The sequence below is a fragment of the Petaurus breviceps genome, unplaced genomic scaffold, assembly GCF_028583685.1.
Source record: "Petaurus breviceps papuanus isolate PSGF00001 unplaced genomic scaffold, PetGlider_PUasm1.0 90701, whole genome shotgun sequence".
Lineage (NCBI taxonomy): Eukaryota > Metazoa > Chordata > Mammalia > Diprotodontia > Petauridae > Petaurus > Petaurus breviceps.
The window spans coordinates 145,101-172,324 of NW_027187316.1; the positions used below are offsets into that span (position 1 = coordinate 145,101).

At 37.8% G+C, this 27,224-nt stretch overlaps 1 long non-coding RNA gene across 1 annotated transcript; it reads left to right on the forward strand.

Annotated features, from left to right (window-relative positions):
* The first annotated feature begins 5,952 nt into the window (after positions 1-5,952).
* LOC138144507 (uncharacterized) lies at positions 5,953-26,629 on the forward strand. The gene is made up of 5 exons (XR_011163974.1): positions 5,953-8,842; positions 21,534-21,727; positions 23,061-23,247; positions 24,033-24,152; positions 25,628-26,629. It is a non-coding gene; the product is annotated as an uncharacterized lncRNA (long non-coding RNA).
* Positions 26,630-27,224: the final 595 nt, after the last annotated feature.

Consider the following 27,224-nt stretch of genomic DNA (forward strand, 5'->3'; position numbering starts at 1 on the left):
GTTAGCTTTTTAAAGTGATTCGTTCAGTGGTATTTTCCTCTTATTTTTGAACCCTAAAAATAGAAGAGGTAGAGAAAGAATCATAGGGTCATCCATTTAGATTGAAGAGACATTAAAGATTATGTTGTCCAACCTGATTGTTTTACATATAAAGAAGCTGAAGCCCAAAGAAGCAAGTGACTTGCCTATAGTTACCCAGGAAAGGGCTAGAGTTTTGACAAGGCAGGGATTTTAAGGAGGAATCCATTTGGTCAAGTATTGTCCCATTCAAAATCATCATATCACATCCCACTGCAATGCTGGGTTTATTTCATGAACCTGGGCATTCTAAGGTTCAAGAAACTGCCTTGGTACTTGGTCTGATAGCCCTATATTGAGTGAAACCATGTGCTCTACTTAGAATTTATCCTTGCTGTTTTTCTTCCATACCAAGAGCCCCCTTATGTATCTTTCCCTTAGTTCAAAGCTCTTTACCTCTTTGCTAATCTGACAAACCAATGTCAGGGGCTGGTATAACATTAGCTAGTCTACAAGAAGACTTTGTAGATAATCAGGGGCTTCCATTTCCTCTCTCTGTATGCAGTTTAAGGTTGCCTTTTGGATACAATGTCCCTGTGTAACTCAAAGCAATAAGTATAATAGTAAGAATTTCAAGCCTGATAGGGACAAAGAATCATCTAGGAGAAGGGGGAGATATTGGGAGGGAGACTGCACTCTGGATCCACCCTTTAATTGCATTGTACAGGAAATATCTTACATCAAAGACTGTCTAGAAGTATGAGACCATAAAAAGTAGAAATCTGGACTAGACTGAGCTAAAGCAGAGTCATTGCTCAAGACAGTGTGAGATGTGATTGCATTTTCTTATCTGTAAAATGCAGTTTAGACTCTCTCCCCCACCTCCATCCCTAGGAATGTTGTGAGGATTCCTGAGAATGTGGTGGGTTTTGATTGAGGGATCTAGTAAGTTTAGGTGGTAACTACAAAGAAATTAATGTAGGAGTGAAAGCAAAGAGAATCTCTAGATGTCAAAAGTTGGTTGTGTGGATTAATTCCAACTCCCAATTTATCATTCATATACACACATATGTATATACATATAAAACACATGCACATGTATACATACATATGTATACACATATATACATATATATGTAGTTTGTGCATATTTCATGTTGTCTCCTCCATTAGACTGTGAACTGCTTAATAACAGGGACTATCTTTAAAATTTCTTTGTATCCCCAGAGCTTAGCACAGTGCCAGGTACATAGTAGGCACTTAATAGATGTTTATTAATTGACTGACATGGAATAAAACAGTGGTATCAAATTCAAATAGAAAAAAGGGCCACTATACTATACATAAGGATCCCTATGAGCTACATATTGACTTGGAAAACCACATAATATTATCTATGTATTAATATATTATATATTATAATAAAAATATTATTTTTATTTATTTTGTTAAATATTTCTTAATTTCATTTTAATATGGTAGTCAGAAGTATTGTGGGCCATGTGTATGACACCTCCAAAGAAGAGGAACGATAAGGTGGCTTTTCAAAAAAAAAAAGATAGTATCATGGAAATAATAATACCAAGGTTGAAATTCAAACTCAAACATGAATAGTATGAACCTGGGCAAGCCACTTGGTCTCTGCAAGCTTCAGGCAGCTCCCTAAAATTTATCCACTAAATTATAGATGAGTTTTTAATAGATTAGTGAGGGGAAAGAGGAGAACCAGCTCTCTACTATGAAGAAGACTCTAGCCTAGAAGGAGATTATCTCAGAATTATGTAGCACCAAGTTTCCAAGGAACTTCTGGTGTGCTTAGTGTGAGAGGCACCCCTCCTTACTGTGATTTGCTCTCTGGCTCTCTTTCTCTGCCCCTCCTGCTCTGGTCTCTGCCCTCCCTCACCCCGTGTATTGAGAAGCAGGGTGGCATAGTAGAGAGAGAATGGACCTTGAAGTCAAGTAGACCTGGATTCCAGGCCTACCTCTGATACATACTAGAGCTGTGTGATCATGGGCAAGTTATTTTCTCAGTGCTCTAGACAACTCTCTAAAACTTATAAGTTACAGAGAAAGTGCCAATCTGCATTGGTAAAGAGAGTTTTCTTACCTGGGGATTTCCTATATCAATAAAATCAGAGATACAATACCTATCTTTATTCCTATGCTATACGAAAGTTGTGGTATGAGGAAGGGAGATCCCACACCAACAAAAATCCTAGAAAACTGATATATGGAGAGAAGTCAAAGTAAATCAAATTCAGAAGAATGTCAAGTCTGAAGACAAACCCACCTGGCAAGCAGGTAGCAGATCTCTCTAGGATAGGAAAAGGGAGGGAGTACTGACGAGTGCAGTAGCTTTCACGATTCAGGATGATTTAAAACTCAAAGTAGTATCAAGGTGAACTTCCTCCCTGCTTCTCTGACTTGTCCCTACTTGAACTGGAAATGTGAAGTAGCTATAGCAAAGGAGATATATTAGATTCCTGAGATTCTGAAAAGCATAGAAAAGATCTCAATCCCACTGTCTGGTAGTGACTATAATCTTCCCTCTCAGCTCAATAAGAATCCTGCCCACCTCCTCCATTATCCCCATTATCTTGCCTGGGTAGGCAGCCCTGTTCTGGAATTAATTTTTAACAGCCATTCTGTAATAATGACTTTGTAAGGACTTCCCAGACAGATACTACTCTGCCTGGCTAGACAGAATTTATCACTTTAAAGTAATCTGCACGAGTTAGAGAATATATTGACTTGTCTGTTCAAGCAGGTTGTTGTCACTTGGTAAATGTTTGAGGAACTAGTCATGAGGGATCAAGTATGCTTTTCAAATGTGGGGGATGGGGAAAAAGTAGAAAATGCCAGGCATTTGAGGCTTCGTTTGTTTAATTACATGTTGAAAATAAGATCATGATGAAGTATTTTGAGAGTATTTTTCCTCCTTAAATATGCCCAGGAAGGTTTATATCAAACATTGTATCAAGGGGCTTGGAAAGTTGCTTTAGCAAAGACTCTCATTACCCTTACACAGGGGTCTGCCAGAGCTAGTTTGAGCCACCTGGCTAATTGTTACATTTGCAACATGAGCATTTACAAACTCAGATGTTGGCAGTTGCTGTCATTCAGGACTTCATTTCTTGCTTTGGTTTTTTAGACTTTAAAAAGTGATGGAGAAAATGTTAAGAATGTAGATTAAATTTTAAAGTGGATCCTGTAAACAGGTTTTTTTGGAGAGTTATTAAACATTTACCAGCACTACCCCTTAAAAGTTCATTTTGCCTAGGGAGGTTTGGCAGCAGGGGCTCCTAAGGCCTAGGCATACTATATATTAGCTTGACATGGCTGGTATCACAATTTGCTCTTCAGAGTTGTGGATTAAGCTGGAACACCACATTGATGAACTATTTGTTGACTCTGGCAAAAGGATGGCCCATTCAAACAACAATAATTCATTCAGAATAGACTTCTTATTCCACCCACTCTTACCCTTTAGCTAACTGGTTGACAAACCTATTCATACTTTCCATTACTGAAGCCAAATGGGCCCAAGCTCTTTGAACTTGTGATGTTCATTTACCTAGATACTTTCTTTTCTTTGAGCATTTGCTGTGGAAGGAGGATGGGTACAAGATGTGATCTCTACCTTCAAAGAAACAGTTTATTCTCTATTTGGACAGGGGAAACTAATATACATGAAGCAACTCCATTTCCTGATTTGTAAAGCAGGAAAATTAGATTCATTCAATACATTCAGTGCCTAAAGCTGCCTAGTTAACTTGGGATTTACTGGCCAAGTCTTCCTTCCTTCCTCCCTCCCTCCCTTCCTTCCTAGACAAAACCTTAAACCCATTTCACTCTGGAGCTCATCTATTGGGCAATAAGACTATGTGCAAACAAGATGCAGAATATCCAAGATAAATCGGAGATGATCAACAGAGGGACAGTAGTAGAATTAAGGGTTATGGGAAAAGGCCTCAAGCAGAAAATGTAATTTTAGCTGAGACTTAAAGGAAGCCAGGGAAATTAGGAGGTAGAGATGAGGAGAGAGAATTCTAGACATAGGGGACAGCCAGAAACTGAAGTCAGAAGATGGAATGCCCGATGAGAGAAACAGCAAAGAGGTCAGGATCAATGTCTTCACACAGATCTTCCATGGATCATATAGCTAACCAGCCAAAGAAAGGTCTTCCGTTGGAGGAGCAGAGTATGTAGGTTGTTCTTATGATTTTTTAACTGAGAAGAAACAGAAACAGTATGGTACAGAGGAAAGGAGGTTAGATTTAAAGTTCAAGGATAAAGGTCTGAAACTCAGCTCTTCTACTAACTACCTGTATGACCTTGGGTAAGTCAACTAAGTTTCCACAACCTCAGTTTCCTCATCTGTATAATGAGGATAAGAATTATAAAAAAAAATTATATTTACCTCCCAGGATCACTATGAAGATCAAATAAAGTCATGGATTCATAGATTTAGAACTGAAAGGAATCTCAGAGGCCTTCTAGTCCAGCCTACTTACTTTTACAAAGAAAGAAACTGAAGCACAGAGTGGGTAAATTAGTTGCCCAAGTTCATGTAATTAGTGAGCACCAGAGGAGTCTTTTAAACCTAGGTCCTCTGCCTCCAGGTCCTTTCTATAGATTATTAAATGATGAAACGAAGGTGGGTTAACTAGAGAAGGAAGGAGACTTGGTGTTTAGCAAGTGATTTGTTCTATCTCTCTGTCTTTCTCTGCATTTCTCTATCTCTCTGTATTAGGATAAGACACACCAACTACTCTCATATTCCATTTTTTGTTTTGTTTAGGTTTTTTCACCTGTATCCTCCCTCAATGTTATTGCCAAGGCTTTTAGAAATTTAAAGATAAGACTTCCTGATGCCAGACTCTCCTTTCTCCAATGCAGCCACAAAACAACTGCCAAAATAAGCTACTATAGGTCTGACCATGCCTCACATGTATATGTTCAAAACTTTCATTAGATCTTTGCTGCCTCTAAGCCAAGATAGGAACTCCTCAGCAGGGCATTTAAGCCAACAGTCTTACTCCAATCTGCCTCTCTAGCCTCATTTCACATTACTTTCCTCACAAACTCTACGTGCAGGCCAGACTGGCTGAGCTGATCCTCGACTTTAGCATTTCATCTAGTGCTTCATGTGTTCCTCCCCAAGCCTGGAATGTACACTCTCTTCATTCAGATCTACCTGTCAGATTCCTTATATACCTTCAAGGCTTACTTCAAAGACTAACTCTTCTGTGAAAGCTTCCCTGATGACCCCAGCTGTCTGTACTCTTTTCCTCCTTGGATAATTCTAGAACTTTGTCTAATTTCTCTTTGGCCCCTTTTAATTTATAACCTGTATTTTATTTCTCTGTGTTCAGACTTGGAGTCATACTCTCCTGCTAGTTCTCCCATACTCTCTATGTGCAGTTACTGTCCAAATCTTTTCAATTCTACCTCCTTCTGTCTTGAAATCATGCTCTTTTCTCAGTGGTGTTCTGTGGCTATCTTGGTTCTAGAGTTCCAATTCTTAAAATTTCAGAGTGAGGGGCGGCCAGGTGGCTCAGCGAGCAAGAGCACCGGCTCCAGTGTTGGGATGACCTAGAGATCGAATCCCGGGCTCAGACACTCCTTGAGCAAGTTACTTAATCCCTATTGCTTACCAAAAAAAAATTTCAGAGTGAACTTTGGAAATTCACCAACACCACAAATCAGGGCTTGACTGATTGCTTTATATATTGTCTAGATTTCAGAAAGTGATGGGAAAATATCACTTATAATTTAATATAATAATTTATTATAATTTGATATAATTTAATATAATAAATAATTGAGATTAAATTTAGAAGTGTGCTATTACATAATTTTTTTTCAGAGAGACAATTGTTAAACTTACTAGCACATCTTAACCTTCTCTCTATTTTTATTGCTACCATTTTAGATCAGGCCCTCATAACGTCTCCTCTGGACTAATTTAATAGCTCCTGAATGGTCTTTTTGCCTGAAGTCTTTTCCCTTTTCCAGCATCTCCAAAATTGCCAGAGTGTATTCCTAAAGCAAATCTCTATGTCTTTCCTTGCCCAATAAACTCTAAGGCTACCTCTTACCTTTAGAATAAAGTAAAAATTTCTCTGATTAACCTTTAAATCTCTTTACAAATGGTTCCAGAATACCTTTCCAAAATTATTATTATACACAATCTCCATTTATTCTTTTTAGAATGTCAGCATCTTGAGAGCAGGAACTTTTACTTTTTTTTTTTTTATTTATACCCCTCAGTGCTTAGCGAAGTACTTTGCCCATAGTAAGCAGTTAATAAATGTTATATTCCTTTATTCATTCCTCATTCTAATCAAACCAACCTTCTTGCAATTTATCACTCGAGATCTTCCATCTCCATGCCTTTATTATATTTTTTGAGGCAATCAAGGTTAAGTGACTTGCCCAGGGTCACACAACTAGAAAATGTCTGAAGCTGAATTTGAACTCAAGTCCTCTTGACTCCAGGGTCAATGCTCTATCAATTGTGCCACCTAGTTGTCTCTTCATATCTTTATAAAGGCTGTCGTCCTTGCCTGGAATGCAATTCTTTCTCATGTCTTAGAATACCTAATTCTCTTCAGAGGTTAACACAATTACCATCACCCATTTGAGGTCATTTCCAATCACTCCTTTTCTCTACTAATGCTCCATTTCATATCTTATATTGACTTTATATGTATGTATCCCCAAGACAAGATATAAACTTCTTGACCATAAGGATTGTTTCTTCTATGTCTTTGTATCACTTATTCCTACCTCAGTGATTGGCATGTAGTAAGTACTTAGTATATACATGATTGGTTGGTGCTATGCACCCTTTCCCCCATCCCCTGAGTAGAATAATTAAATTTGGAATGGGATTGTTTCATTTTGATCTTTGATTCCAAAGTGCTTAGTACAGTGCCTAGAGCATGGTAGGCATTTAACGTGTTGTTTTTTTTTTTTAATTGAATCAAAGAATAAGCTTGCCTGCCAAATTCTTGGATCTGGTACTCTTCATGGGGCCCTTCCAGTTGCCCTATAAGAGCACTTGCTTGAATAAGAAGATTTGATTCAGATTTTAGTTTAGAATCAAATAGCTCCATTATTAGAGGTTGTTTTCATATGCTCACACATCATATATCAATGTTTCATCCTAGCTTTAGGCAAGATTCCAGGTGAGACTTGCTGATTTTTATTAGTCAGCAGCAGGAAGTTGCATCACAATGTAATGATGATAATGAAGCAACCAGATTCCCCTCTTCCCTCACCCTGCAGCCCCTTGGCAGTTCTGTGCTTCTGTCCTTATTCATTCTGAACACAGACAGAGGTCTGAATCAGGAGAAAGCATTACTTGCTCATCATTTTCCACAGCTTTCAATAAAATAGGGAAGATCCAATAGGAAAACTGTGAAGCCAAATAGGACTTATTAAGGGAAATTTTCAAGAAAAATAATCCTTATGATTAGTCAGATGTTGATTGCAGCTAAAACCAATCCTGATTCAACCATTATCAAAAATTATTGTGCTAGGCTGCTTGGTTTGCTATGCCTTTGCTTTTATGTCTTCATGTTGACTGGTAAAAGTAGGCATATTGGTGGAGACTTATAATTTATGGTTTGGGTGGGTACTGACCCATAAAGTGCCTCAGACCTGTGAGGGAGGCCTCAAATGCTGCACTTCCTGAAAAAAAAAATAAGTGAATCATTTTCCTATCAAATTATAACATTAAATTAATGATATATGGGGATCAGGCTAGAGCTGTAATTATCCCCTCAGGTATTAGCAATTAAAGCACAGAATCAAAATATTAGAGGTGGAAAGGACCTATCGAGATAATTTAGTCCAACCTATTCATTTTTATAGATGAGGAAACTGAGACCCAGAGAAGCAAAATAATTTACCCTATCGTGGAGTAGTATTTATTGTTCAAGTGTAGGTAAAGCCAATATAATATAAAAATGACAATTTTACCTAAATAATCTATTTATTCAATGCCATCCCAATTTAATAACAAAAAATTATTTTACTGAGTTAGAAAAAAATAATAAAGTTCATTTGGAAGAACAAAAGATTGGTTATTTTAAACAAAGAGAAATAAGTGTAAAGGAAGGAAATTCATCAGTATCAGACTGTATTAGTATGATTTAATGAGGTTCGGATCCACTCCTATAAATGACACTCTTCAACACACCAGAAAAACATAAAGTAGAAATTTATTTAGAAAAGGCAAGGCACAGATAGCTTAGATTTGCATAGGAAGCATATAATGATAAGAATAATCAATAACACAATACCAATCAAGATAGTTGGTAGAGGAAGAGAATACATCACCAATTCAAGGGAACCTTCAAAGTCAATCAATGACTGGGAGCCCCGTTACAGCCTGCACAACTTGAATTGTGTAAAGAATTTTCCCGGGCAAGGCGTCCCCCCCACGTGTGAAGCTCACCGGGCTTACAGGACGCAGGTCTCTTATACTGTTCTAAACAAAGAAGGCTTGGAGCCAGAAAGTTTCTGGTGCATGCGCCCTTTGGTCAGTACATATCTGGCCCAGTCACGTTCCCATCTTCCTGAGGCTTGGTATGTGTTTTTTAACAACATCACGTTGAACAAGGAGGGGAGCCACCCCTCCAGGTCGACGTGGCCTGGGAATGGCTAGTTTCTGGAATGCTAAACCAAGAACACTCAGGAGTCATGGAGCGGTCATGGCCTGGAGTTGAACTGAACCTATTTATTTGAATGATCTTACTAAATTTAAAGGGGAATTTCCAATTTCCATTTCACAGACCTTAAACTATATTATAAGGTAAGAGCATTATTAAAGTGTAAAAAGGATAATTTCAATTATTTTAAATTAAAATTGTTCTTGTATAAATAAAACCAATGTAGTCAAGTATAGAAGGAATGCAGAAAACTGGGGGAAAACTTTAACAGTCTCTCAGATAGGATATTATTGTGTTAGAATATTGCTGTGGTATAGAAATGATGAACTGGTGATTTAGAAAAATATAGAAAGACATTCTAGATATTACAGACTTATTAAATCACAATGTTCAGGTTTCATAAATGCCAGGTCTTAGGTAATATGATGAATTAGGCACAGATGATAAGATTGGTCTTCTTTGTCCCACTATCCCCATCCTTTATTCGAGAATGTGTTGGTAAAATTTAAATTAAAATTAATTAAAATTTAAATTAAAATATACACATATATTTATATATTTAATATACTTTTAAATCTAATCTTCATCATTAGCATTTTCTCAGTCACTTTTAAAAAACTAGACAATTAAGAAAACAATCAATTAAACTGTGATTTATAGTGTTTGCCAGTTCCTCAGATGCAAAATGTTCACACTGAAAATTTAATAACCAACTCTTTTTCTCTAACATCCTTGTCTTCATATTAGAGAAAATCTCATGGCAATTTGGATGCATGATCTCATTTTCAAGATCTGAATTTCTTAGAGCAACAGTTTTCAAAGTTGGAACCACTGACCCTTAGGAGTCCCTAAGATTCCTTCAGGGGGTCTACAGGTTCAACACTATTTACATAATATTACTCAGACCTTATTTGGCAATTAAAATATTACCCTCTTTTCCAACTACATTATGTGAGAGTAGATTTTCGTCATAGACTTAAATTAAAATAACATATCACAACAGATTGAATGCAGAAGTAGACATGAAAATCTGTCTTCCATTAAGCTAGATATTAAAATGATTTACAAAATTATGTAAATCAATGTCATTCTCACTATTTTTTGTTTTAGAAAATATATTTTTCATAAAGACATGTTATGTTAGTAATAGGTTTACTATAATTATTTTTAAATGAATAAATATTTAAAATTTTATGTTTTAATTTCTAATAGAGCAAATTACTAATACAGTAAATATCAATATGTAACCCATCTAAACAGAAACTCTTTGGGGTAAGGGAAGAGTCAAGATGCTAGTGTGAAAGGAGTTCAGTGAGTTTCTGTCTACAAACTCCTCCAAATTGATTTTAAAAAATCCCCAAGATCAAATCTTGGTGTGAATCCTGACAAAATGAGTCCTTTGTCCAGACTAGCTCACAAAGGGAGACAGATGGGGAGATGTTCAGAAACTGATGATGGGGTGGCCAGGAGCACTGTGAATATACTCCAAGGCCCAAGGAGAAGCTATGCACTAGGGCAAGGAAAGGTTCTAGAGTGGTACTGGGGCACCACCAGACCAAAACCAGGGTATTATTTTGGGGACAGGTACAAACTGGCAGCTTAATCATCCACTATCTATTTCTGGATCACAGAACCAAGATGGAACAAGAAGGGGACCTGCACACTAGATGGTATTCTAAGGCAGAGAAGTCTTGGGTTGTGTTTGAAGAAAGGAGGAAGTTCAGCAGCCAAGAGCACCAGTGGTGGTGGTATGGTTCAGATCTCAGGCTCACAGTTGGGTCTCACTTAAAGCATCTAGCCAATCTTCAGAGCAGTAAGCAAGACAAGAATTCTAGCCCAAAGGGGAGTTTACAATTCTGTCAATTCTGTCACAACAAAGTTTTCTACAACTTATAAAAGTATAATCCAAAGATACTCTGGCACAGACCCAAACCTAGGTCAGAAACTTGCAGAGTTCAGACCAGAGGGGCAGCGATTAGACTTTTCCTTGTGTCATGCCGCTTTGGGAGCACTGGAAGCTTACAGATCCCCAGGCTGTCCTTTATATCCTAGAATAACATTTAACATATCCAGGAGTCAGCAACAGGACCAGCCAGACCTTCCCTCCAGAAATGTGGCAGACCTTATTTCTAATGTTAAGTCTGAAGTCAGTAAGTAGGCTAGAAGAATGAGGGGAAAAAAAGAACCCAACATAAAGAGCTATTGTGGTGGCAGGGATGCTCAAGACACAAACACAGAAGAGAATAACTCCAAAGCCTTTATAAGCAATGTCTCAGAGAAAAACACATACTGGACACAAACTCAACTAGAATTCCTAGAAAAGATGAAGTAAGAGGTTTGTGAGGATTTTTTTAGAAGAATTTTAGATATTTATATAAATAGAATTAGAGCACTTGAGAAAAATTGGAAAAGAAACAACAGCTATGGAAGAAAGAGTTGGAAAGGGAATTAAGAGCTTGGCTCTTATACAAGAGGTATAATACCTTGCCCAGCCAAAAAATTTCCTGAAAATTAAAATGGATCAAACAGGCAACAATAAAACTGAAAACAAAGTCAAAAGACTGGAAAGATAATATAGAAGAAAATATGAGGTATTTCATGGCAATAATGACTGACTTGGAAAACAGATTGAAGAGGGAAAAAAATTAAAAATCATTGGACTATCAGAAAGTCATGACCACAAAAAAGAGCCTAGATATCATACTTCAAGAAGTCTTAAAACAACCCAAACCTCTTAGCACCAGAGAGCAAAGCAGAAATAGAAAGAATACACTGGCTATTTCCTGAAAAAAAGAAAAAGAAAACTCTTAGGAACATCATAGCCAAAATACAGAGCTTCCAGGTCAAAGAAAAAATACTACAAGAAGGCAGAAAATAGAATGAAGTACAAAGAAATCACAGTCATGATCACACACATGATTTAGTAGCCACAACTTTAAAAGAGAGGAGAACTTGGAATATGATATGGGGCAGTTCATAGAGCACTAGCCCTGGAGTCAGGAGGACCTGAGTTCAAATCCAGCCTCAAACACTTTACACTTACTAGCTGTGTGACCTTGGGGCAAGTCACTTAACCCCATAGCCCTGCCTTACCCCTCCAAAAAGCAAAAAAAGAAAAGAAACTTTGAAACTCAAAAAAAGGTAGTAAAGAAAAACAAAAAAAGGTAAACATGAATAAATAATGGTAAAGAACTAAACAAGGATAAACTGCTTATATTCTGATATGGTGAAATGACATATGTGTCACCTCAAGACCTTGAAATAGTTCTGTTGTGTTTTGATGATGCTAAGAAAAGAATGGAATGGGAGGGAAGAAGAATATACTGGGGAGAAGGGAAAATTATCTTCCATAATCTTTCATAAATTGTTGTAGTAGTAGACATCTAAACAAACAAACAAAGAAGGGATGGGGAAAGCAGTTGACACTTGAACCTCACTTTCATCTAAACTGTTTAATAGAAGAAAGAGTATTATCACAGTTGGGCACAGCAATCCATTTCACTCAACAGAAAATAGGAGGGAAGGGGGAAAAGGGGGAGGAAGAATTAGAGAGAAAGTAGATTAAAGGAAGATTAAATCCTAAACAAAGCAAACTCTTAAGGATATAAATATATATATATGTATATATATCTATATATATACATATATATATATATATATCTTTTTTAGGTGGCAATCTGAAGGAATCTGAGGGAGAGTACATAAATTGGGAAAGAATGAAAAGGTTATGGTACATAAATGTGAGGGAATATTATTGTACTGATCTCATATCAGAGTAATGCTCAACCAGGGTGTAATGGGAATGCAAATTTGGAAGATCTTCCCTGCCCTTAGGCTAAAGTGCACCTGAAGCCTGGGGAGGGAGGCTTGTTTTTCAGTAGATACTTTTTGATTGGCCAGTGGGTCAATAAGGTTGTTACATTCTCTGAGCCAGGAGAAGGCTATATAAGCCCTAATGTGAGGCTTTGTTTTGGGGGCTCACTTTGAGAAGTGTTCTGTGATTTGATCTGTATTCTGGGAAGCCGTTGTCCAGGGCCCCCCGGCTTTGAAAAACCCAGATGTGGAAACCCAGATGTTGACTGGGTATGGATGTAATGGTTGGACAGTTTGGAAATCTGTCTACTTGATCTGTTTCTGTCTTGATAATTCTGCCTGTATACTTTGAAGTTCGGGGTGCTGACCTTTTCTCCTGAACAAGGTAAACGATATATGTCTGACTGATTAAAATAAGCTTGTTAACCCATTTTGAGTTGCTTTCCTTTAACAAAGCAGATCCAAGAACCTGTATGGGCAGACACCCTGGAGACGCTGGGGTGCTTGCCGCTACAAAATGGCATCACGAACAGGATCTGCAGAGTAAAAGGAAAGTATGGGGGCTGGGATAATCATTTGTTTCCCAGTTGTGGTAGCTGTGACTCTGTGGAGCCATGGACCTCAGGAGAGAAGAATGGCCTGCATGCTGACTTCACTGAGCTGAGAGCAGGAATGGTGAGCTGCCTGCATCGGGACCTGGGCAGAAGCCAGGAGCGGCTGCCGCCTGCGGGAGGAGAAGGAACCCAGGAGTTCGGAATTCAGCCACAGGAAAAGATAAGAACTGAGCAGCAAAGCAGGGGCACTGAGTGTGTTTCCTGGCTGCATCCCACAGTTTGGGACCCAGGGGGAGGATGCACTTGTGACTATGGTGGGTGGGATGAAGTGCCTTGGATCCCCAGGGACCCCACCTTGTTGGTTTTGTTGCCCAGCCCCCTCTCTGTGCTTGGAGGCAGGGGCTGGAGCTGTGTGAGGGGAAGGATACCCCTCCCCCAGAGAACTTTATTTGAACTCTTGTTTTGAATTGAGGTAATAATGCTATGTACTTTGTGTTTGTTTAAGGCCCAGTGGCCACTTTGGTAACTTTAGTTCTGTACCTTGAAAATGTGACCTAAGAGATATTTAGTGCTAATTCAAAAGTAAATTGTCTATGCTATGGGCATGAAAGATCTTGGGGCCCAATGTAATGGGAATGCAAATTTGGAAGATCTTCCCTGCCCCTAGGCTAAAGTGCACCTGAAGCCTGGGGTGGGAGGCTTGCTTTTCAGTAGACACTTTTTGATTGGCCAGTGGGTCAATAAGGTTGTTACATTCTCCGAGCCAGGAGACGGCCTGATGTGAGGCTTTGTTTTGGGGGCTCACTTTGAGAAGTGTTCTGTGATTTGATCTGTATTCTGGGAAGCCGTTGTCCAGGGCCCCCCGGCTTTGAAAAACCCAGATGTGGAAACCCAGATGTTGACTGGGTATGGATGTAATGGTTAGACAGTTTGGAAATCTGTCTACTTGATCTGTTTCTGTCTTGATAATTCTGCCTGTATACTTTGAAGTTCGGGGTGCTGACCTTTTCTCCTGAACAAGGTAAACGATATATGTCTGACTGATTAAAGTAAGCTTGTTAACCCATTTTGAGTTGCTTTCCTTTAACAAAGCAGATCCAAGAACCTGTATGGGCAGCCACCCTGAGGACGCTTGGGGTGCTTGCTGCTACACAGGGTAACACAATTAGAGGAGTATACATTGAATTTGAAATCAGGTCTTCCTGAGTCTTAGTCTAGCAATCTATCTACAATGCCATGCAGTTATATGAATCATTGACTGCTACTTTTTACTTTTAGAGAACTAATTGTGGAAAAAAACCCTCTTTTCTCTGATTTTATTTTAGCCAATTTTCTGACAGAGACAATTTATAACAATCAGTGCCATTTGATGCAGGCTAGGTGGAATTGCAATAGACTCCAGCAATTTCCTACATTTTATAGTAATCATGAGACAAAAAACAAAATTCCACAGAAATAGTGATACAAGGGCATAAAGTTTTGATAATGGTTTTTGATTTAGTAAACAGAATTATAAAAATGTTCATATTGGGCACACCCTTGGAGAAATATCTCCAAGTAAATAAAGACACTTTCATTCTTTTCTTAGGTTTAAGGTGAGCAGATTACCTTTTTGATGGTTCTCAATAAACTGAGCAATGCTTCCTCTGTGTAGCAAAGGTACATCCACTCTATTAAATCCTAATTTTAGGGAGTCAACCAAGATCTCTCTTTGAATTTAAGTAGATTTTCTATTACAAAAACTGATTGTGTCATAATATTTTTCTCAGTATTTTAAATATTACTTAATACTTGAAAGGCAGTATGGCATAGTGATAGAGAGGTGGTTTAGAAACCAGGAATATTTGCTTTCAAGTCTTGCCTTTCACACATACTGGCTGTATAATCTTGCACAAGTTGACAACTAGTTAAAAGTTTCAAAGAAGGAGCCACCTGTGTAGGTAGAGGGATTTTCCTCACCTGGGAATTCCTTATACCAATGAAATTAAAGGTCCATTATCTATCCCCAATATTTTACAGAACAAAAGATAATGGATAATGATAGCCAACATTTTGGGTAACTTTAAGGTTTACATATTTTATAAATATTATCTTGTTTGATCCTCACAACGACCCTCCCTGTAGATTATATTTTATTGTTATGCTATTTTACAGATGTGGGAACTGAGGCTAAGAGTAGTTGGTTGGCTTACTCAGCAGTACACAACTAATAAGTATAAGAGGAATAATGCAAATTCAGGACTTCCTGATGGAGTAGGAGCAGCAAGGTCCTACCTTTCCCCCAGAGCAATGAGGTCCTATCCTTTCTCCTATATGCTGAGCAAACAACTACTTCCCCCATATGCTGAGCAGACAATTACTTCCCCCTTATGCTGAACAGGCAGTCTCACCACTCTGTAGCCTACCCTATCACCAGAAACCTTGTGTTCAAGGGACTTTCCTAAGACTGTGCAAGTGCAATGAGATTTCTCACTGCCCAATAGTAACTTTGGTGATGTGGAAGCCCCCATTGATATCTTATGAATATGATAATGAAGGGCTCCTGAGAGTGAAAGTATAGCTGTTTCACAATAGCCACCTGGAAGACCCAGTAAGTGCAGGCACAAATCTGTTTGCTTGCATAGCACAGATTATATCATAGTAAATTTCCATAAATCACTCCTTTAACTCTGATATAAGCAAGTTCCCATTCCCCTTCCACCCAACCCACCAGTCTCCTGACACTCTTTGGTTCCATTCACTTTTTTTTTTTTTTTGCCTTTTGGAGGGCAATTGGGGTTAAGTAACTTGCCCAAGGTTACACGGCTAGTTTTTTTGTGTGTGGGTGTGGGTGTTAAGTGTCAGAGGCCAGAACTGAACTCGGGTCCTCCTGACTCGGGGTCTGGTGCTCTTACTCACTGTGCCAACTAGTCTCTCCTTGTTCCATTCACTTTTACAAAAATAAAGCTTCACCCATTGAGAAATGTCTGGTTCTTTGGTAATTTTTACCCTTTGAACTCACTCTCCCACTGCACTGACATCAAGTCTAACCTTTCAGTCCATCTCCCAGTGTTCCTCTATGGACACCCTCAGCCAAATCTAAAGATGTCAACTGACCTCTGAAAAGAACTTTCACCTTTGTATACAATTGCTTTTTTACTGGAATATAGTTCTTCCTCTTTACTAGTTGATCAAATTTTATACATCCTTCAAGAACCGATTCAAATTCTACTTTCCACAGAAGGAATTTTCTGAACAGACCTGCTCAGGTAACACTTCTTCAGTCCATCTCTCCTTCCCCTGAAATACTATACCATTTATTATTTCTTTTTTTTTCTTTTCTACTTTAATGTTTCCATCCACCACTTATTTAGCACATTGTATACTGCTAGGTTTGGTTAACTATCTTTTCATCTGTTTACATTTTATTTGTCCATCTCCATTGAGTCTCCATTTCCATTCAAGATTTGAACCTTGAAAGCCAATATTGCATTTAACACCTCTTATAGCCCCTATAACATTCTGAACACAGTCCTTTGCAAAGAGTAGATGCTTTGGTGGATAAAAGATGAAATGACTGTGAAAAACAAAGGTTCGATCTTCTAAGAATATTGGTTTATTAAACAATGCATGCCAATTTTCCAACAAAGAGGGCGGGACCAGGTCCCTTCCTCAAGTTAGGGCTAGATCTCAAATACAGGGGGGAGAAAGACTTTTACACATTAAAAGCAATTAATTAAATAAGGTCAATTAATTAAAAGTCTATGATACAATATTAGGTAAATTGATTTCTAAGTGGATGAAAGATTATGGACTTTTCCAGTTGGGAGGGGAGAGTAAACAAGTACAATTCTCTGAATTCAGAAAAAGAGGTGTCCCCCTCCTTCCAAGTGTCTGCAAACATTCAAAGGTACATGGAAACAATAACTGATTGATCAGTCATCATTGGCCAGTTTTCAGATAAGGCATGTGGATTTTCTGAGATGTACAATCATGAGAAAACCCCTTGCATCAGTCTTTGGACCTGATCAAATTTCTGGTAAGCATAATTTTAGTCAAAGGCCTCTAAGCAGCAGGTAGAGGTGACCCAGCTTTCCAGCCACTCAAGACTAGATTCAAACAATATGAGAAGGTTTTCTCCCAATTTCCACAACTGAATAAACTTTTTTCATAAGAGAATTTGATCTAGATCCATAATTGAGTAGAGACTAAGCTCACTTCAGAATTAAGTCACAACAATTAATCATTTGCTGTCCTTATCGCCACAATAAATTATTAGAAGGGTGTGGAATATGCCTTGCTCTGGATATCCTGGTTAAACAAAGTGTTACTTGGCTTAAATAAACAGAGAAATGGGCTGGGTTGATTGGCTAAGGTAAACAAACAGAGTTGTAAAACATTAGAATTAAAAGAGACTTTATAATTCATCTCTTTTATTATTTTTATTTTTAAAAGGTTTTATTGATGCTTTAAAAAAATATCGTGGTCATTATGCCCTAATAAGCACCCCCACCCCTACCACTATCTCTCTCTCTCTTTCTCTCTCTCTCACACACACACACACACACACACACACACACACACATACACGAGTGAGAGAGAGAGGGAGGGAGGGAGAGAGAAAGACAGCATTTTTAATGGGAAAAAGAAATAACCTTATAAAAGAAATTGTTAAGCAAAAATTATATTGAATATTCAAACTTCTGACTCAAAATTCCATATAATGATAGCACTGCTCTTCACCTGTTGAAAAGATAAAATGAGATAGTATTTCAATAGCATTTTTACAATCTTAAAGCACTACATTAATGTCATAAAGTACCTTAGAGGTCATCTTATTCTACACCCTCATTTTACAGATGAGGAAATTGAGGTCAAGAAAGATCTAGACACTTGCAAATGGTTAACACAGCTAGTAAATGGCTGAGGCAGGAGTCAAACCTGTTTTCCAAATTTCAAGTCCAGCAGTTCATTCACTAAACTTTCTTCATTAGATCTCAACCTGGAGTGGGAAGGTGTTCTTAATCATCTGTCCTCCAGGATCAATACTGGTTATTTACCATCATTCAGAGTTTGCTTTTGTAATGCTCCTATTTTGCAGATGATGAAACTGAGGCCTGGGAAGAGGTGACAAACAAGGACTCACAGCTAGTTAGTGGAAGAGTCAGCACTAGAATCCAGGAAATTTTGCACATAATCTCTCTACCTAGCAGTGTTTCAGGATTCCATAAAGATCAAAGATAAATTAAAGACCAAATGGGGAATTTTGCCACATAGTCTCTATTATTTAAGAAAGCTTTATTTTGCATTACAGATGACCACTCCAGGCAGGGTGAAAACATCCCTAGAGTACAGTACTGCTTGGAAGGATGGCCTAAGAGGATAATGTCCTGATTTTAGCATTAAATCAGAGGACCATTGAATCTGGATGTTGGTATGACACTGTGGGGATAAAAATTACCCAGCCTACAATAAGAGAAACTGACACAGAACTCTGAGCCAATGGCACTTTGTTAAAGGGTTCATGGTCCCCTCTAATGAAGTGAGCCACAGATCTTCCTCACAATCTAAGATGCTATAATGGTAATGGAATTTGAAGATCTTCTTATATTGGTAAACTAACAGGTTCTTAGCACTTGGTTTTGGGTTAAGTTTTAAGACCCAGAGCTTGTGAAAATCCCACAGTGGGATGGACTTGCTGGCTGTGAGGAGAGTGGGCTGAACAGAGAGGAGCTGCTGCTATATATAGGGAAAAGCCCAAGCTGAGAGAGATCAGAAGAACTTTTGGGAGCAGCATCATGGAGAGAGAGAGACAGAAACTGCCAGCCAGAGTTGCCTAGGACTTCTGAGGGCCAGTTGGAGCTGTCCAGGACTTCTGAGGGCCACCCGGAGCTGCTGAGAACTGAGGAGGCATGACTGTGGTGCCAGTATTTTGTCTGTCTATTTTGATGTTACTTTGTCAGATTTCTTTGTTGATAGAGGCTTCAGACTTTGCTATTGGGTCTAGGTTGATTTCATAGGCAGAGAGTGAATTGATGAGGACGCCAGCAATGTGAATAAATGTTATTGTGGCTTTGTTAAGCTTTGTCTTCCCAGAAATAGAAACTGCTGAGAACTTGCTTTGGGTCAAGATGAAGAAAAGATCTGTCCTTGGGTACTGAATGCTGTCATGATATTGTAACCTAGTTGTGACCTAGAGGTGGACAGCCTTTGTGCTTTCCACTGCTCCTTGAGAGGGTACTTGGTTGGTGACTGATGATATTGTAATTCACTTGTGATCCATGGGTGGAAAACTTTTGACCTTTGTACTTTGTGACTGACCAAATGAATGTACTTTGTTTATGATTGGGAACTAATCTCCAACTGAGAAGAGAGAAGACCTTGTGATTGACTAAATGAATTTACTATCCAGGGGTGGAATACTTTGACCTTTGTACTTTGTGATTGATTAAATGAATGTGCCTTGTTTAAAAGAGAACTTTAACTTTTGTGCTTTGTGATTAAATTGACTTACTAGATGACTGAGTTACCAAATGAATGTACTTTGTTTAAAACTATATTATCTCTTTGGTGAAAATTACATGGCCATTTTAGTGTTAAGTTGTTGAACTGTGACATGGTGAATGCTGCATTTTGATTTTCTGTAAATGTTTTGCCTTAATTTGTTACTGAATAAATGGAGAATTCACTATGCTTGTAATCAGAACCTTAAAGATTGTTCACAGCAGCAGTCCCCTGGGAAGCTGCTTGTGGTTAGCATTACAGATGCCCCTACCTCATAGGGCCCTATTTTTAGAAGGTTAGATATGTAAACATTCAAGAACAGATATACCAGATACACAATAATTTTACCGGTTGACATATGACACATAGACTAAAGTAAGCAAAACAATATCAGCAGAGTCATGAGCTGGGAAGAGCAAAGAATGTCTCCTCCACTGACTAGGTGGTCAGGAGATGGGCATAAGATGAATGTCAGCTCATGTTGGACAAGAGAGAATGGTTCGGAGGTACAAAAATAATTTGGAGGGACTTTCCATGTAGTTGATTCACCCCTGTCACACTGGGCTTGGTCACTATGACAAGGAAAAACAAAGGTGAAGGGCCTCCAGCCAGCTTGCCATGATTACACAAGTGATCTTAGCATCTGCAGCTCACAGCTCTGGGGTCAAATATATCAAATTGATTGATACTGATTGGAATAGACTAGGTGGGTATTTGATGAACCAACTTCTTCAATACCCAGCAGTCACCCAGTCACAGCTTCCCCTTTGCCATCCCTCTAAAATAGGATCTTTTATTCCTTTCTCTCTACATATCTTGAATATAAAGAGATGTGGGGGGAAATGGAAGTCCTAAGACAAAGTATTAAGGGAAGGCTTACAAAGAACTTTATATATCTTATTTGATCCTTATAAGGTAAGTGTTGTTGAATTTTGTCCAACTCTTTGTGACCCCATTTCGGGTTTTCTTGGCAAATACTGTAGTGGTTTGACATTTCCTTCTGTAGCTCATTTTACAGATGAGGAAACTAAGACAAATAGGGTTAAGTGACTTGCTCAGAATCACACAGTAAGGTCTAAGGCCAGATTTGAATTCAGGAGGAGTCTTCCTGCCTCTAGATCTAGAGCTCTATCCATTGAACCACCTAGTGTCCCCATAATGTAAGTACTATGGGTATTATCCCCAGTTTAAATATGAGGAAGTTTAAAATTAGGAAGTAATATGTCTATGAATACGTAGCTAATAAGTGGGAGATACAATTTCTGGCTTGGTCCCATGGGACTCCAGCCTGAATAGAAATTTCTCTTTCATAACAAGTAATAGTCTAGCCTCTGATTGAAGATGTCCAGTGAGGAAAACTCAGTACCATGAAAAGCAACTTATTACACATTGAGGGTAACACTTATTGTTAGGAAGGTTATTTCTTCCTGTCCAATATAAATTTACTTTTTTTTTTAAACAAGTGGGGTTAAGTAACTTGCTCAAGGTTACACATCCAGTTATTTTTGTGTGGGTGCCGAGTATTGGAGGCCGGAACCGATCTCAGGTCTCCGACCCTCTTACTCACTGCACCACTGGCCACCCCAAATTTACTTCTTTCTACAATCTATGCCCAGTGTCACGAAGACTAGGGGATTATATAAATAATTTTAATGTCTCTTCAGTAGTATCACAAGTAGAGTGTATTAATAACAACAATAATAATAGTGCACATTTTTATGAGCAACTAGGTGGAAAATTGGGCCTGAAACCAGGAAGACTCATCTTCCTGATTCAAATGTGGCTTCAGGCACTTAATAGCTGTGTGACCTTGGGGTAAGTCACTTAACTTTGTTCCTCTTTTGCAAAATGAACTGGAAAAGGAAATGGCAAACCACTCCAGTATCTTAGCTGAGAAAACCCCCCAAAGGAATCACAAAGAGTCAGACACAATTAAAAACGACTAAATAGCAACATTTATATAGTGCTTTGTTTGTTTGTTTAGATGTCTATTAGTACAACAATTTATGGAAGATTATGGAAGAGGTGCTATCTCGCGGTCTATAAATCTCATTCCCATCAGCCTGTCAATATGTCTGAACTCTGTGAAGAGAAATTTGTGGAACAACTAATGGATTGGGGATCAGTCTTTTAGTTTTCAGCTTTTTCATTCTTTATTCACAAGCCAAGTGGCCCTGGGTAAGTCACCTAACCTCTCTAAGTTCTTTCATCCTCAACTGCATTTGTATTATTGTGATTTTAATGGGATAGAAGATCTTCTCCACCCATTAATAGGCTTCACATGGAGCCCATTAAGAGAAATTTGCATAGGGGTGGCTTGCTAGTAGGAAGGCTTTTGCTAATTTCTAATTAGGCACTGAGTCCTAAGGGTTGTGATGCCTTCTGGCTCTGAGAAGCTTATATATACTCTGAATTGGTATTTTGCTTTGAGGGCTCATTTATGAGAAGGAACTTGTGATTCCCTGGTCGAAATTCTGAGTGGCAGTATGTTCAGAGCTCCCCGATGTAAAGGCTCTCTTGATCCAGGGATGTATAATAAAATATATAGCAATACTGCATTGATTGAGGCATTCAGAGCCCTGTCTGTTGGTCTTTATTTCTATGCTTCTATTTTCTCTGTTTGTATTTTCTCTTAAGTTCAGGGTGCTGACTTTTCCCCTGAACTAGTGAATGTAATTTTAAAAGATTATTGACTCCTTAAATAGCTATCTTTCCTAGTAAAGCAGATCTAATAACCTGTGCTAGCAGCCATCCTGGGTATGCCAGTGTAGTTGCCAGTACAATTACTGGCCTTTTAAGGCAGCTAATGAGAGTTGTTGTTATTATTGTTACCTCCTTAAAGTGGAAATACTTCCCAGAAAGTGAAATTACACCTTAAGTCAGTATTAACTAATAAGTGCTCCGTCTTCCTTTATCAGATCCCTGCACACAGTTGGAGGTTACTGAGAGCAAGGCCGATATGAAAGGATGGCAATTTCACTTTACAGCATCTCCTAGGACTGACTCAATGATAATGTGACTGTCAAATACCTGATGATCTTTTTCCCCAACCAAAAACAGTATCCAAAATTCCATTTCTATTTGCAGTGGAACAGTTTAGGTTTCAGGTCTGCCCTCTAGTGTACATTATAATATCTGCATAGCCTTGATCAAAATAAAGGGAACACTCCAAAATCTGAGTCTATTCAAATCAACATTTATTAGGTACTTACAGAGTACTGTGCTTAGAAGATAAAGACCAGTTAAAATTAATTTCCTTCCTAAGTATTCTTTACTAGATTAGTAGGAATTGTAATGCATTCACAAATTTTTTAAGTTGAGGGAGTGGTAAACTAGTGATTTCATCCATGTTGGGAATTCTTGGATGGAAAGATCTTTCACAAGGAAAATTGCAGATAGCCATCTCTTCTGCACCTTATAATTTTAGAGTTGTCTGAGGCACCAAACTACCTATGATCATACAGCTAGTATTGCATCCAAAGGACTTAAATCTAGCTCTTCCTTATTTCAGACTGCTGTTGTGTCCAACTCTTCATGACCCCATTTGGGATTTTCTTGCCAAGGATACTGGAGTGATTTGCCATTTTCTTCTCCAACCCATTTTACAGATGGGGAAACTAAGGCAAACAAGGTTGAGTGACTTTGGCCAAGGGTCACATAGCTAGTAAGTGTCTGAGGTCAGATTTGAACTCAGAAAGGTAAGTTTTCCTGACTCCAGGCACAGCACTCTATCTACTATGCTATCTAACTGCCCCAGATTTATCTTCCCTTCTATTTATTGTGTACCTTACCTCTTTGCAAATAACTATAACAGAAAATAGTATACCTAAGAGAGGTGGAAACCAAATACTTGTGAAGGAAATGTCATTAATGACTCTTTAGACCAGGAAAAAATTCATGGAAGACTAAATTTTAAGTGGGCCTTTAAATGATGAATGAGATTTTAATTGGGGAGAGGGAGAGAATTGCAACTCATGGTTCCCAATATTTCTTGATACCTGATAGATGATAGATGAATTGTTAGAATACCTGATAGATGAACTGTTCCCTTGTTTACAGGACATGGTGCTTTTGCCCCTGGTTCTACCCACTTTTGGTTTAAATTAAACAGGTCAGTCCTGAAGTCTAGGTCTTCATGGGGCTTGGTTGCTAGAAAACTGCTGGTTTTTCCAAAATTTTGAAACTCACAAGGTCATTCAATCCCCAATACTCCAGGAGGGAATAAACACAGCGAGAAAGAAGAAATTACAGGACCAGGTGTTCACAAATCATATGGCATGCTAGGGAAAATCAAAGTCAAAGACTTCTCTCCCCACCCTGTAGTTCACAGTAATGGTGTCAAATTCAAATAGAAACAGATCCCTATAAGCTGCATATTGACTTGGAAAACCACAAATTAATATTATTTATGTCGTACTATAGTTTTATTTATTCTGTTAAATATTTTCCAATTACATTTTAATCTGTTTCTGTTCTGCTCTAGGAAATGGGCTGTGAAGATAATTTTGATACTGCCTATATAAATTCATCAGCATTTACTCGGTTTATTGTGATTTAATGGGTATTAGTGGCTGTATTAGTGAATGGAGTCATAGGATCAAGTGTAAGTTACTTATGTAAATTACTGCTGTTAGGATAAGAATTACATATTTTAGGACCAAATGACCTAGCAATATTGATAATATGTATTAGTGATATCATAGATTATAGGATAAAATCATATGATTTTGTTTTAGAGTAGCACATTACATTTGACCCTGAAGCTTGTTCTAGCAGCATCAAAACCCCCCACCCCTATGAATCACTGTCACTGTTCCATTATGACCTCTCCTTGTGCTCACCCTTTCCTTAACATTACATGCCAAAACACCAGATGTTTTGCTTCCTAGGCAAACCCCTGATGAGGTGCCAGGTGGAATGCCTTTATGGGAAAAAAAAAAACTGCCATTAATGACTGAAAAGCTTGCTGACAAAGGTGTTATGATTGATGGACATGCCCCTCAACCAATCATAGAGGTTTCCCTGCTTCTGGTGATAACCAGTCATGAGATGTCTCATTCTATTTTTAGTGTTACATACATTAATTATAAGTATATAAAAGTAACTAACAACCAAGGGGAGAAGTCCCTGGTCGTAAGGAAGATCTTGGATCCAATTAATTAGGGTTTCTTGGATTCCCTAATAAATTGAAAATGCTTGGAGTGAGGGGGGCAAGGTGGCGCAGTGAATAGAGCACCGGCCCTGTAGTCAGGAGGTCCTGAGTTCAAATCCAGCCTCTGACACAACATAAAACTAGCCATGTGACCTTGGGCAAGTCACTTAACTCCAATTGCCCTGCCTTCCCCCCTCCAAAACAATGCTTAGAGTACCTCCATGTCCCTTTATTGAATATTGGATTGAAATTTGGGGGTCACAGGAAGAGAACTAGAATGAAACCCAGAAATTTTCTCACTAATTCTCCTTGAGAATTGGGACTTAAAAAAAAAAACAACTTTATTTGTATTCCCAGTGCTTAGCACAGTGTCTAGCACAGTGTCTGGCCCACCACAAGCATTTAATAAATTTTTGTTGAAAATCTGAGAAACTGCCTAATATCCTCAAGCTAACTCAGCTCCTTTTGCACATTCTGTGTTGTAAGTATGCTATTCATGTTCAGGCTAATACAAAGTATGTATATATATACATATATATCATATCATATCATATATATATATATATATCACCTCTCAAATCTTCCCCACAATGTTAGATATATATGGGTTTAGATTTCAAAAGACTCTTCATTTCAATAAATAAATACAATTGAGATCGCAGCCAAGTTAAAATTACTCAGGGTAGGTACTGACTATTAATAATGAACACTTGAGAGGTCAACAAAATAATGATTTCGGTAGAGTAGATGCTATTAATAAAGTTTAAGATAAAAATTCACCATGGACTCATGATGCTTATTATAATTGATTGTATTAACATGCTAACAATTGCATTAAATTTTTCTCTAATTCTTGCCAAATGGATGATTTGGATCTATATTAACAACAATCAATATATTCCCTTTCTAAATTTCATTTATTTCAGCATCCATTTCTGGATAAAAAAATTAGAACACAAAATAGAAGCAGATGTTTTGGTATCAATGCAGGGTTGAACTATCACCATGCCTTCAAGAGCAAACCTGGGAAATTCTCATATAAATGTTCTGTGAAGAGTATCACACAGAAGTTCTATTCAGATAAAAAAAATCCAGATGTTACACTGGAGGAACACTGTGGATATTGACATATTAAATGATTTTGGGTAATGACAGTTTGCTTTCATTAACCAAATTATTCCTTAACTCTGGTGTCTACTGTATTTCCATCAATGGTCTTATGCAATGAATTTTATATACTGATTGAGTCGGATATATTGTCTTCTTTTTTTCGAGTGTGTGAGTGGAGGTGAAAGGGAGAGAAAATAAATGATTGTTAATTGAAAAATAAAAACAAAACAAAAAAGAAGTAACAAGGAAGATGTACAATTACTTTGGATTAGCATTCCCATTTACCTTTGGTAAAGTCACTTAATCTCTCTGGGCCTCAGTTTTCTCACCAATAAGATGAATGAATTGGACTAAATGATCTCTAACATTTCTTCCAATTCTAAGTTCTATTATCTTCTTTTTTCTTGGCTTTCATATATTGTTCCTAGATAAGCTCTCTTTTTAGAATGATATTTCACCTTCTCACCATGTTGCCTAAATGGACTTACCCTTACTATCCTCTTATTGGTTGAGATGAGATAACCAATGGACACTGAATACCTTCCAGTTGTCTCCCCCTTTTACTTAATGAATCTTGATTCATTTTGTAGATTTTTGTGCAAATTCTTTTTAACAATAATTGCAAATATTTACCGGAGCATGTAATGAAACAATTCTATTCAACAAGCCTACTTAAGGGCCTACTAAGGCACTGTGCTACATACCAGTAATAAAGAAAAATGGCTCTCACGCTTAACTTATGTTCTTTTGGTAAAAGCTTTTAATGAAGTTAAAATCAGCAAAAGAGAAAGGACTGTATTAACCACAGAGACCTACAATTGGTAGGTATGTTTATATATATATATATATATATATATATATATATATATATATATATATTCCTGATTCTCTAAACTTACTTCTGTACTCTTCAAAGGCTCTTCCTGGTACTTGGCTACCTTTCCTAACTGATATATTCAGGTTATTACAACCTTCAGAACCTTATGAAGATTTGGTGGCCCCAAAAGTTAGCAATGAGACCTCATGAATTAATATGTAGAGCTGTCAATCTTATCAGATGCCAATAAGTCATTTTACCTATACTTGTTTTAAAGTAGAAATAAATACATGCAGACAGAATGTGAATTTGTACCTTTATTGTTAAATTCAAGAAATATTTATCAAGCACTTAATTTGTGTAAGGCACATTTGTAGGCACATCTCTTTTGAGATAAACATAAACAAACATCCAGAAACACAGTAAGAGTACTAAGATGGAGAAAAACAGTTAAAGAATACTAGCCCAACAGTTAGGAGAGCTGGGTTTTAGTGCTTTTTGTGCTATAAGTATTTGATTTTGAGTGATTCACTCAAACTTTCTGGGTCCATTTACCCAGAGTTAAGAGGGTTATTTTTTCCCCTAAGGTCACTTGA